This window comes from Oncorhynchus nerka, linkage group LG2 (assembly GCF_034236695.1).
Source record: "Oncorhynchus nerka isolate Pitt River linkage group LG2, Oner_Uvic_2.0, whole genome shotgun sequence".
NCBI lineage: Eukaryota > Metazoa > Chordata > Actinopteri > Salmoniformes > Salmonidae > Oncorhynchus > Oncorhynchus nerka.
This window is the reverse complement of record NC_088397.1, coordinates 9,903,194-9,915,332: the sequence shown is the minus strand read 5'-3', so window position 1 is coordinate 9,915,332 and position 12,139 is coordinate 9,903,194. Positions and strand designations below refer to the sequence as shown.

Below are 12,139 nucleotides of genomic sequence, written 5' to 3'. Positions count from 1 at the left end.
GATTGATTGTTTTTTATAAGACTAGTTTAATGCTAGCTAGCAATTTACCTTGGCTTACTGCATTCGTGTAACAGGCAGTCTCCTTGTGGAGTGCAACAAGAGGCAGGTCGTTATTGCGTTGGACTAGTTAACTGTAATGTTGCGAGATTGGATCCCCCGAGCTGACAAGGTGAAAATCTGTCATTCTGCCCCTGAACCTCTAGTCAGAATGATACTTACAGTAGCAACTCCTTATCTGATGACTAAGCTACTGTAAACTTTGATATCCTGTGATTGTGTTGAAATGTGTACTGAGTCATCTGGTAGAACTGTAGGTAGCCTAGAGTTAGAGAGGTGGACCAGTAACTAGATGGTTGCTGGTTCGATTCACAGGTCCATCAGGAAATACAGTATGATGCTGCACCACAGCTGACACGGACCCTCAGGGTATGCATATGTCAGAGTTTACAGTGTCAAAACACTGTATGGTTCCAAATGGATGTGTGTAGTTGCCATAGAAACCCCTGAAAGGAGAAATAGAGCAGCAAGGTGTTTTTAATCTGAACAAAACATTTTTATTATATCTTGGGAAGTACCTGCCTCATTTTCTGGTTGGCTGGTGTGGTCTTGTGTTACTGTGGTGACATTGATACATGTGAAGCTGTCTCACTCAACCAGAGGATGACTCCAGCTGCATCTCAATGTTTAAATCTAGAAACACAGACACTGAAGACAGACAATACACTTTCTGAAGTATACATCTTTCTTTTATCAATGAATGTAGCATTTCCAGCATATGGACCATAAGGTACAGAACAAGTAGCAAACACTCGGTGGCACAACAATAAAAAGGTATGGATAGAACATTCTGGACACAATCAGACGATGCAAGAGAATAAAGTAGACGGCCTGGGTCATGGATAATTGTTGTTTGTTGAATGATTGCTGTGTTTTGATATGTATTTTTGATGCCCTCTTTTTTATTTGTATTTGTATTTTTTAATGCATAACCCTGATGTTGGGCCTGGCCAGAGTGCTTTAATAACCATAGCAAGTTCCAAACCAATTGCCTGCTAATGCTCCACCCCAGAAGCTAAACTGCTAATGCTCCACCCCAGAAGCTAAACTGCTAATGCTCCACCCCAGAAGCTAAACTGCTAATGCTCCACCCCAGAAGCTAAACTGCTAATGCTCCACCCCAGAAGCTAAACATGCCTACACTTAATTCATAGGCCTAAAAGATAAGAACATAAAATACAACTGTAACAAGAATAGCAGCATACATTTCAGTCAATTTACATAATTAAATGTTTTACAATGTGGGAAATGATGACTCCATGTTATGGGAATAGGGTGAGGATTTTATTTAAGATTTTAAATCTATTACAGTAGTATGTGTGTCATAGAGGTTTACAGTTTTCACCACATGCTTCTCAGATGCCCAAAGTATGTGCGATTCTGGTAATTGAGTCAGCAGGAAGTTCCCCCGATGCTGGTCCTGAGTCTCTCTCTGGTGTTAGGGGTCGTGGTCATGCCCGTCATGCCAAGGAGATTCATTACTTTGTTGCATCATGACTTTGTTCCCACAATTGAAAAACATTCTATAATTGTACCAAGTAGCTTAGCTATGTGGCCCAACAGGAGGTCTGAGTCGGGTTTACTGTAGAAAAGAGTCAAATGAAAGAGGAACCATCTGGGCTGGAGGTTTATTACAGTACTCTGTCCACTCACAACCTCAGGGTTATGCTTTAAAAAAAATGTGTGTGACTGTCCTTGCCTTTTAGTACTTTGTGACATGTTTTGTGTTTTTTGCAGACCCCAGGAAGAGTAGCTGCTGCCTCTGCAAAAGCTAATGGGGATTCTAATAAACAAATATGCTGACTCCAAATCCAGGAAGGATACGCAGTCAGAAAGATACTTACAGGAGGCGCTCCTTATCTGATGACTAGACTGCTCTGGTAAAACTGTAGTTAACCTAGAGCAGTGGTCAACAACCTTTTCTGAGTCAAGGAAACTGCAGACACGGTGATCTGAGCTATCTGATTGGACAGCGGTAGTCCTATAGGTGCACTTGCTTTGCTATTTGGGCACTTCCTGGTAGGTGGAGTTCTACCTTCTAGGGCCGCTGAATCAAGTGCACCTAACGTTATCGGTGTGAAATGAAGAAAAAAAATAGGAAGGCAAGGCTTTATCACTGTTTTTTTACAGAAATGTTTGGTGATCGACTAGGAATGCCTTGGAGATTGACCATTCGATCGCGATTGACCGGTTGGTGTAGAGGAGGCAGGCCAGCAACTGGAGGGTTGCTGGTTCGAATCCCATGTCTGTCAAGAAAGATGTTTGGCTAGAATTTTTTTGCATTTTAACAATTTTCCTGCAATTAAAGGTTGCAATATGCAGAAATACCAATTTCCTGGTTGCTAAAATTCTAGTAGTTCACCTAATTTCAGTTTGTGACTAAACAAGCAATGGTTAGTGTAGAGAATAATCTAAACCACTGTGAATTATATTTTTATTAAACAAAAAATATTGTTTTTTCAGATGTTTGAAGCATGTGTACAAAGCAATGTTTGTCAGACCATGAGACATCCCAAAAAGTCTTCTCACAAAACCGTCAGTAGTCTGAATGGTTTGACCTACAAATTATTAGGACCCCTCTATGGAAAGATGAGAATCGTGTTCTCCGTTTTGCTTGGGACGTCTTGGATTGGTACAGCCGATCTGCCAACCTCTGTCTATAGCGTTTGAACAGTTTTGGCTACACACTAATATGAAAGGTGGAAAGGTTAGACCTCGGTGGAAAGGTGAGACTCTCGCGAACACTTACATGTTGGTTGATTTGCTCTGCTCTAGGACGCTCACAAGACTCGTCTGAAGGTCCCCGGTACCAGATTTAAAAAATGAATGGAAGTATATATGGAGACTGTTTAGCGGTAAAAAAAAAAATGTACCAACCAGTTGTTACTGGAGTACATGAAGATAAGTGAGATTTTCAGGGAAGGGGGCGTTAGAGGAGACACATCATACTCATCGTCGCCATCTCAAACACATAGGGTGCAATCAAGCGGATTACTTTTGTTAAGTCGGTGACCATCACCAAATCGAGGTGTGTTGCATTATGGGGATCAAAATTATCTGACCTTCGCCTACATGTCGACTGCATTAACTTGAAACTTTTTTGCAGTTACCCTTCACCAACTTCATCCTGCAGCAATAGCCTGCCTGGTGGGAGGCTCTATTGTCAACCAATCATTAGCTGTTTTTTACTCACCCAAACGTGACCAAAGACATGACTGAAACAGGAAACAACTTTGCTATGATTCATACAGATCTATACAAATTAATGTTATGTTTCAGGCACTCTCTCACTAATTGATTGTACACTTATATGATTTCAGTTTGAGTGTGAGTATTTCCACAGTATAAAGAAAAACTTTTTATAAACAACGGCAACTCTTCCATGTTGGTCTGAGCCTGGCTAGTGTCTGACTTTCGGCTTTTACAGTAGATGTCACATTGGAATTAGCGACGTAGTGTGACTGGGTTCACTGTCTGTACCTTTTGGTCGGTCAGATATATTAATTGTGCTACTGTTTACTTACTGAAAGAGGAGCGATATTAGAGTAATCATTTTTTTGACTTTACATTTTTTTCTGTGAATGTAATATTTTATTCCTAATTTATTTATTTCAGCTCAGTGGAAAGCTTCTTTAGACCCCATTTTTTAATTGTAATTTCCTTAGTCATGTGCTCCCTCTGCTGGTACAAAACATGATGTTGGTTCTCTGGGACCAGTAACTGTGTATGATACTGACAGTACATGGAGAACATGGAGCACATTTACTATGGAGAACATGGAGCATTTTTTTGTTTTTGAATTGTACATTTAGTACGCGGTAAATTTCCATGTGCCACTCCAGCCTCCCAGATTGGCTCGGTTGTAGGCGTGCTTGCAGCATATAGCAAGCAGCATGTTTGATTGTGCGTCAAGAATTCAGCATAGCAAGTTTGCATGAAGGTCTAGTTATTAAATGGTTAAAAAGTTTCATACATTTTCTGTTTAATGTATTTATTCCCAGGTAAATAGTAATATGCTCTAACCGCTCTGGTGACAAACACACTTTGGCAACCAGGCAATCCTCCACATGGCTGGAAGACTCTATTTTCTCAATAACAGTCTCTCTTCTTCACTTCATCCTCTCCGTTATATCAGCTGTGTCGGTAAACCCCTCCCGCATCTGAACAGGCTACATAGACGGCACAGCATGATCAGAGGTGAGAGGTCACTTGGTCGGGTCAACAGGAAGTACTATTAAAGAGATGTTTTACATTGAAATACAGATAGAAATGTAGAAGTCCCAGAGTTAATGATGCAAGGTCAGTTTGTCATTTCACCTCCTGATTTTTATGATGACTGGCAGTATTAGAATAGAAAAACAAGGCATAATCATGCTTTGTCTCTCATTTGCAGGTATGTTTTGATGTGAGACAGGATGCCAATCCCAAGTACCGTCATCACCACCTCCGCCACTCTTAAGTGAACCTTCGGGCCAACTAGGGGCCCAAGGCTAGTTTGGAGAAACCACTAAAGACACTATTATGTCATTGTGATTAACTGCGATAATATTCTCTATTCACATTCTCTACTGGCTGAAATTAAGTCTCATTTGATTAAATAGTACACTTATCCTGTGTTTATCAGATCAATGCAGATGAAGGAAATTAAATCTTGACATGTACCTGTTTTAGAGTACTTACATGATGCATAGGAAGTGTAGTGTATTGTTTTTTTAAATGATATTTCTGTATTTACAAATCAGCCTTAACTAGTAAAATCCTGTTTCTAGTCTATTGCATAGTTACAATGTGTAACCATTGATGTCCCAGGACCAAGATTGGTAAACACTGTTTAAGTGTATAATTGTAATACAAACATGTAGACACAGCTAGCTACACATCCGTAGGCATACGTGTATGTTTATCCTCTACTGCACAATAAGCAAGAAAACAGTTCGCTAGCTACGTTACTTCATCTGCATTACATGGCAAATATTAGCAAGGAAAGCTTACAAAATTGTACATTAAATTTGCAGTGAATGCTTTAGCTCGCTAGATTCTTTACACCCACTGTTTCACAAGACGACAGCCTGGTTTACTGGTTGTTTCAGGAGTCCCTAAAACATTAAACAACCATAATTACAATTTCCTACTCATGTCACAACACCCATAAAGCTAGCCAGCTAATGTTAGCTAGTCAGCTAGCTTGCTAAATCACTATTTTCGTAAATTAACTCCATGACAAAAGCATAAGCATAATTGTTAGTCTCTACATTAACTAACATATTCCTCTCAACTGTACATATGTGTTACCTGATACGTTATCACTTCCTAATATTTTTGTCAGCCATCTTTACTGAAGAACGGAGACACCTGAAACCCCACCTCTTTAAGGAATACCTAGGATAGGATAAAGTAATCCCTCTCACCCCCCCTCCCCCTGAAAAGATTTAGATGCACTACTGTTCCACTGGAGGTCATAAGGTGAATGCACCAATTTGTAAGTCGCTCTGGATAAGAGCGTCTGCTAAATGACTTAAATGTAAATGTAAATGTAAGAAAGTCTCCAGCCTTGGATGCATAGCGTCATATTCGTCATGGAAACCACTCGATATGATTGGTCATCGCCCAGCGGTCGCCGCTGGTGATTTGCGTCAAAGTTGGGGAAAGTTTTTATTTTACACCGCCTCCCAAGCCGTCGCCGCTTTCTCGCCGCTTCCCTTCCATTGAAAATGAATTGGATCCGGAATTTCATAATTAACCAGCAACACCGACCAGACAACTAAGCTCGACACCACGTGTAAGAGTACACAAATGGTCAGACACGGATCATCTCTGCTGCTTATTCGATCCCTACAGAATACATTTTTACCATGGCTCCTCACATCTACCTGTTTGTTCTGCTGATAGCCCTCCCCGAAAGTAAGTTCAATTGGTTTTATTGATAATCTACTGCATTTGACAGCCACTTCGAAATTGGCACAATATATTAGACAATGAGGAAAATTTTAATTCAACATGATAATGTGAACTGGTTTGAAGCATCTAAGGTCCAGCCAGGGCCTGAAAGTAATTAATTTAATGAATTGCTTACTATTTATGTGAAATGTTGTATTGAATATATGTTTAAAACTGTTATTTTGTGCAATGCTGGCTCCATCCAATGATTGCATCTTACTGAACTGGTATTATCCAAAAACGACTCTTTGAGTCAGACTTTTTCCTTCAAATTCTGGGTGTAGCCATGGGCTCCTCCTTTTCCTCCCAACTATGCAACCCTGTATGTGGGACAATTTTAGGAAGCACTCCTTTACAAAACAGAGACGCACCCCCTACTTTCCTATGGAAAAGAGACATAGATGCTGTCTTTGTGCTCTGGGAAGAAAGTCAGCAGGAACTAAATAAATTCCAAACTCTATTAAACAAGAGCCCAGAATACCTCAAATTCACCATGCAGACTGATGAGAGAAAAATAAACTACCTGGACTTATGGATCATCAAAGAGAAGGATGCATTACACACAGACTTCTACACAAAGCCCACAGACCACAATCCCCTGCTATGTGCGGACAGTATCCTTCCCCTCTATAATGGTCTACCATACAGTCAGTTGTGCAGGGTTAAACACATCTGTGGCCACCAGACAGATTGACAGCAATAAAATTGATTATCATTGATCATTTTTGTGTGATTTTGTTGTCAGCACATTCAACTATGTAAAGAAAAAAGTATTTAATAAGAATATTTCATTCATTCAGATCTAGGATGTGTTATTTTAGTGTTCCCTTTATTTTTTTGAGCAGTGTAATATTCAATATGCTATAAACGATTGTTTTTTAAAGTTTCACTCAATTCATTCTAATTAACTTAATAATTATCACACACTCCTCACTTTTGTCATTGGTTGCACTAATTGCACTGTTTGTCTACGTAACCTGGTTCAAGCATTCATGACATTACCCTGAAAAAGGCACAGTGATGCCGAAACATTCGTGATTTGCCCAATAAATGTATGTATGGAGTGTGCAACTCTTTATTTTTTATAGCTTAAAGTTTATTCGCCGTTAGTCAGCACCTCTACATAACATAACTTTCTCTGGGTGTGCGCTAGCTCATGTTTTTTAAATTCAACTTTAATCATTCAACTCATGAACCCATACTGCAGTCAGTTTAAAAGCCCCTTCATTCATAACTTCCTCCTACTGTACCTAGACTAGATTATAGACTAGTTCTGTACTCCCCCTTCTGGCCATTCTGAGTATTACACCGCAATTGTATAAAATCTAATTGTATTTGTCACATGCTTCGTAGACAATAGGTGTAGACTAACAATTAAATGCTTACTTAACTGTAATTTTCCAACAATGCAGAGTTTAAGATAAGATTCATAAAAAAGAATAGTGACACAAGGAATAAATCCACAGTGAATAACAGGAATACCACAACAGTCAATGTGCAGGGTACAAGGTAATTGGGGTAAAGTGACTAGGCAACAGGATAGACAGTAGCAGCAGTGTATGTGTGTGTGTGTGTTGATGTCAGTGTAAGGATGTGACTGTGTGGGTGGAGTCCTGTGTGTGTGTGTGTTTGTGTTGGGGTGTCTGTAAATATGTGTGGGTGGAGTCCTGTGTGTGTTGGGGTGTCAGTATGTGTGGGTGGAGTCCAGTGTGTGTGTTGGGGTGTCTATAAATATGTGTGGGTGGAGTCCTGTGTGTGTTGGGGTGTCAGTATGTGTGTGTGGAGTCCAGTGTGTGTTGGGGTGTCAGTATGTGTGGGTGGAGTCCAGTGTGTGTTGGGGTGTGGGTGGAGTCCAGTGTGTGTGTGTTGGGGTGTCAGTATGTGTGGGTGGAGTCCAGTGTGTGTGTGTTGGGGTGTCAGTATGTGTGGGTGGAGTCCAGTGTGTGTTGGGGTGTCAGTATGTGTGGGTGGAGTCCAGTGTGTGTGTGTTGGGGTGTCTATAAATATGTGTGGGTGGAGTCCAGTGTGTGTGTGTTGGGGTGTCAGTATGTGTGTGTGGAGTCCAGTGTGTGTTGGGGTGTCAGTATGTGTGGGTGGAGTCCAGTGTGTGTGTGTTGGGGTGTCAGTATGTGGAGTCCAGTGTGTGTTGGGGTGTCAGTATGTGTGGGTGGAGTCCAGTGTGTGTGTGTTGGGGTGTCAGTATGTGTGGGTGGAGTCCAGTGTGTGTGTGTTGGGGTGTCAGTATGTGTGGGTGGAGTCCTGTGTGTGTGTGTTGGGGTGTCTGTAAATATGTGTGGGTGGAGTCCAGTGTGTGTTGGGGTGTCAGTATGTGTGGGTGGAGTCCAGTGTGTGTGTGTTGGGGTGTCAGTATGTGTGGGTGGAGTCCAGTGTGTGTGTGTTGGGGTGTCAGTATGTGTCAGGGTCATTGCAGGTAGTCCGGGTAGCCATTTGATTAGATATTTAGCAGTCTTGTTTAGAAGTCTTATGGCACGGCGGTAGAAGTAGTTACGGGTCCTGTTGGTTCCAGACTTGGTACATTGGTACCGCTTGCTGTGCGGTAGCAGAGAGAACAGTCTGTGGCTTGGGGGTAGAAGTAGTTAAGGGTCCTGTTGGTTCCAGACTTGGTACATTGGTACCGCTTGCTGTGCGGTAGCAGAGAGAACAGTCTGTGGCTTGGGGGTAGAAGTAGTTAAGGGTCCTGTTGGTTCCAGACTTGGTGCATTGGTACCGCTTGCTGTGCGGTAGCAGAGAGAACAGTCTGTGGCTTGGGGTAGAAGTAGTTAAGGGTCCTGTTGGTTCCAGACTTGGTGCATTGGTACCGCTTGCTGTGCGGTAGCAGAGAGAACAGTCTGTGGCTTGGGGGTAGAAGTAGTTAAGGGTCCTGTTGGTTCCAGACTTGGTGCATTGGTACCGCTTGCTGTGCGGTAGCAGAGAGAACAGTCTGTGGCTTGGGGGTAGAAGTAGTTAAGGGTCCTGTTGGTTCCAGACTTGGTGCATTGGTACCGCTTGCTGTGCGGTAGCAGAGAGAACAGTCTGTGGCTTGGGGGTAGAAGTAGTTAAGGGTCCTGTTGGTTCCAGACTTGGTGCATTGGTACCGCTTGCTGTGCGGTAGCAGAGAGAACAGTCTGTGGCTTGGGGGTAGAAGTATTTAAGGGTCCTGTTGGTTCCAGACTTGGTGCATTGGTACCGCTTGCTGTGCGGTAGCAGAGAGAACAGTCTGTGGCTTGGGGGTAGAAGTAGTTACGGGTCCTGTTGGTTCCAGACTTGGTGCATTGGTACCGCTTGCTGTGCGGTAGCAGAGAGAACAGTCTGTGGGACTGCAGAACTGGGACTGCAGAACTGCTCTATTGTCATCAGAGGAGTGTCAAGAGGAGACGAGTCCTGCTACAAGTGTCTGTTTAACACCTTTCCAGATGGACCAGTCAGTGGAACCACCTGCCTCCATGTAAATAGTAAAAATCATATTACATTAGTTTGGGGAAGAGGGGATTGAAGGGACACTACCACTCCAAAGTCTAGTGTAAGTTTGTCAGATGTTTTCAGACCTTTTAAACATAGATTTCAGCTGAGATAAGTCCATGTTCTAGGCCATCTGGTTTGAAGATTCAGCTATTTGCCAGACTCCCAAATCAATGGAGAAGATAAGCAAGTCATTTACAGATCTGCTGTGCTCATCTTTTCCATCCATTTGGGGTTCAGGCATATAATGTGGATTCATCTTAACATAAGGCTACTTTTGAGAACTTCAACAATGTGTAATACCCCTTTAACACAGGAACAATGTGTAATATCCCTTTAACACAGGACCAATGTGTACTATCCCTTTAACACAGGAGCAATGTGTACTATCCCTTTAACACAGGGGCAATGTGTAATATCCCTTTAACACAGGAGCAATGTGTACTATCCCTTTAACACAGGGGCAATGTGTAATATCCCTTTAACACAGGAGCAATGTGTAATATCCCTTTAACACAGGAGCAATGTGTAATATCCCTTTAACACAGGAGCAATGTGTACTATCCCTTTAACACAGGAGCAATGTGTACTATCCCTTTAACACAGGAGCAATGTGTACTATCCCTTTAACACAGGAGCAATGTGTACTATCCCTTTAACACAGGAGCAATGTGTACTATCCCTTTAACACAGGAACAATGTGTACTATCCCATTAACACAGGAACAATGTGTAATATCCCTTTAACACAGGAACAATGGCCTCCAAACATTATAGATCAATTTGACCATGTGATGTGCATGAAAACATTATAGTATTTACATTAACTGTGAACTTTTTGTTGTTTTCCTATAGAGCTGTATGGACCCTCACTCCTCATCACACAAACCAACAACAGTCACACCACTCTGTCCTGTACTGCTACTGGATGACCTGTTCCTACAGTAACCTGGGACAACACAGAAATTCCAGAAAATTCCACAATGATCAATGTCACCCATCTCAATGGAACTGTCACGGTCACCATAACTTCCACGCTGGCAGCATTCAGTCTACCTGACAAAGACACCAGGGTTGGCTGTATGGTGTCACTGTTCTCTGGAGGTGTCACCAAGAACATATCCATGGTTATTCCAGCTAGAACTCAAGCTTCATTTCCTGGTGAGAAATGGTTCTGTACAGGCCTACAGTAACAATCAACATGCTGGTGTCATTCTGAAGTACTGTCTCTGTATGTTCTGTGCTTGATGTACCTGAGGTCACTGATGGTGACAGGATCAGAGGTCAGTCATTAATCTAATGACCACAACTAATCTCTGACACTCTTATCTGTGAATTGTACCATTCTCATCTTGTCATCTTTCACATGTAACCCAACAGGGATTGGTGCAGTGATGAGTTCACTGTGTTTCATTGCTGTGGAACTGTGGTACTGTGGTGCAAACTGAGAAATACAATGAGAAGGTACATTTTACTGTTCAGATGACAGATAGAAAATACTGTATTCATTTGACATTGTTTTTGTAAGTTTGACAATCTTTAGCCCAAACCCCACAGCCAATGACGGAGAACAGGAAGAACCATCAACACTCCACCCTCAACATGATGACCCTGAAATCCAGAGGTCTAATCTAACCCATACTCAAATGAGTTGCATTCCTGCATCTTTGTTCTGATGTTACTCATGTCACTTACATTCTTCATAAAACAAATATGTGAATTACCCTGATTCATACAGAACAACATGTTAATTACCCTCTTTACACACAGCAATATGTTAATTACCATCTTAATACACAGCAATATGTTAATTACCCTCTTTACACAGAACAACATGTTAATTACCCTCTTTACACACAGCACTATGTTAATTACCATCTTAATACACAGCAATATGTTAATTACCATCTTAATACACAGCACTATGTTAATTACCATCTTAATACACAGCAATATGTTAATTACCATCTTAATACACAGCACTATGTTAATTACCATCTTAATACACAGCAATATGTTAATTGCCCTCTTCACACACAGCAATATGTTAATTACCCTGATTTATACAGAACAATATGTTAATTACCCTATTTATACACAGCAATATGTTAATTACCCTATTTACACACAGCAATATGTTAATTACCCTCTTTACACACAGCAATATGTTAATTACCCTCTTTACACACAGCAATATGTTAATTACCCTCTTTACACACAGCAATATGTTAATTACCATCTTTACACACAGCAATATGTTAATTACCCTCTTTACACACAGCACTATGTTAATTACCCTCTTTACACACAGCAATATGTTAATTACCCTCTTTACACACAGCAATATGTTAATTACCATCTTAATACACAGCAATATGTTAATTACCCTCTTTACACAGAACAACATGTTAATTACCCTCTTTACACACATCACTATGTTAATTACCATCTTAATACACAGCAATATGTTAATTGCCCTCTTTACACACAGCAATATGTTAATTACCCTGATTTATACAGAACAATATGTTAATTACCCTATTTATACACAGCAATATGTTAATTACCCTATTTACACACAGCAATATGTTAATTACCCTCTTTACACACAGCAATATGTTAATTACCCTCTTTACACACAGCAATATGTTAATTACCCTCTTTACACACAGCAATATGTTAATTAC

At 41.0% G+C, this 12,139-nt stretch overlaps 1 long non-coding RNA gene across 1 annotated transcript; it reads right to left on the bottom strand.

Moving 5' to 3' along the window:
• Window positions 1–953: 953 nt before the first annotated feature.
• LOC135573620 (uncharacterized) lies at window positions 954–5,695 on the bottom strand. Its single transcript, XR_010464799.1, has 2 exons — window positions 5,350–5,695; window positions 954–5,153 (listed from the first exon to the last, which is right to left on the bottom strand). It is a non-coding gene; the product is annotated as an uncharacterized LOC135573620 (long non-coding RNA).
• Window positions 5,696–12,139: the final 6,444 nt, after the last annotated feature.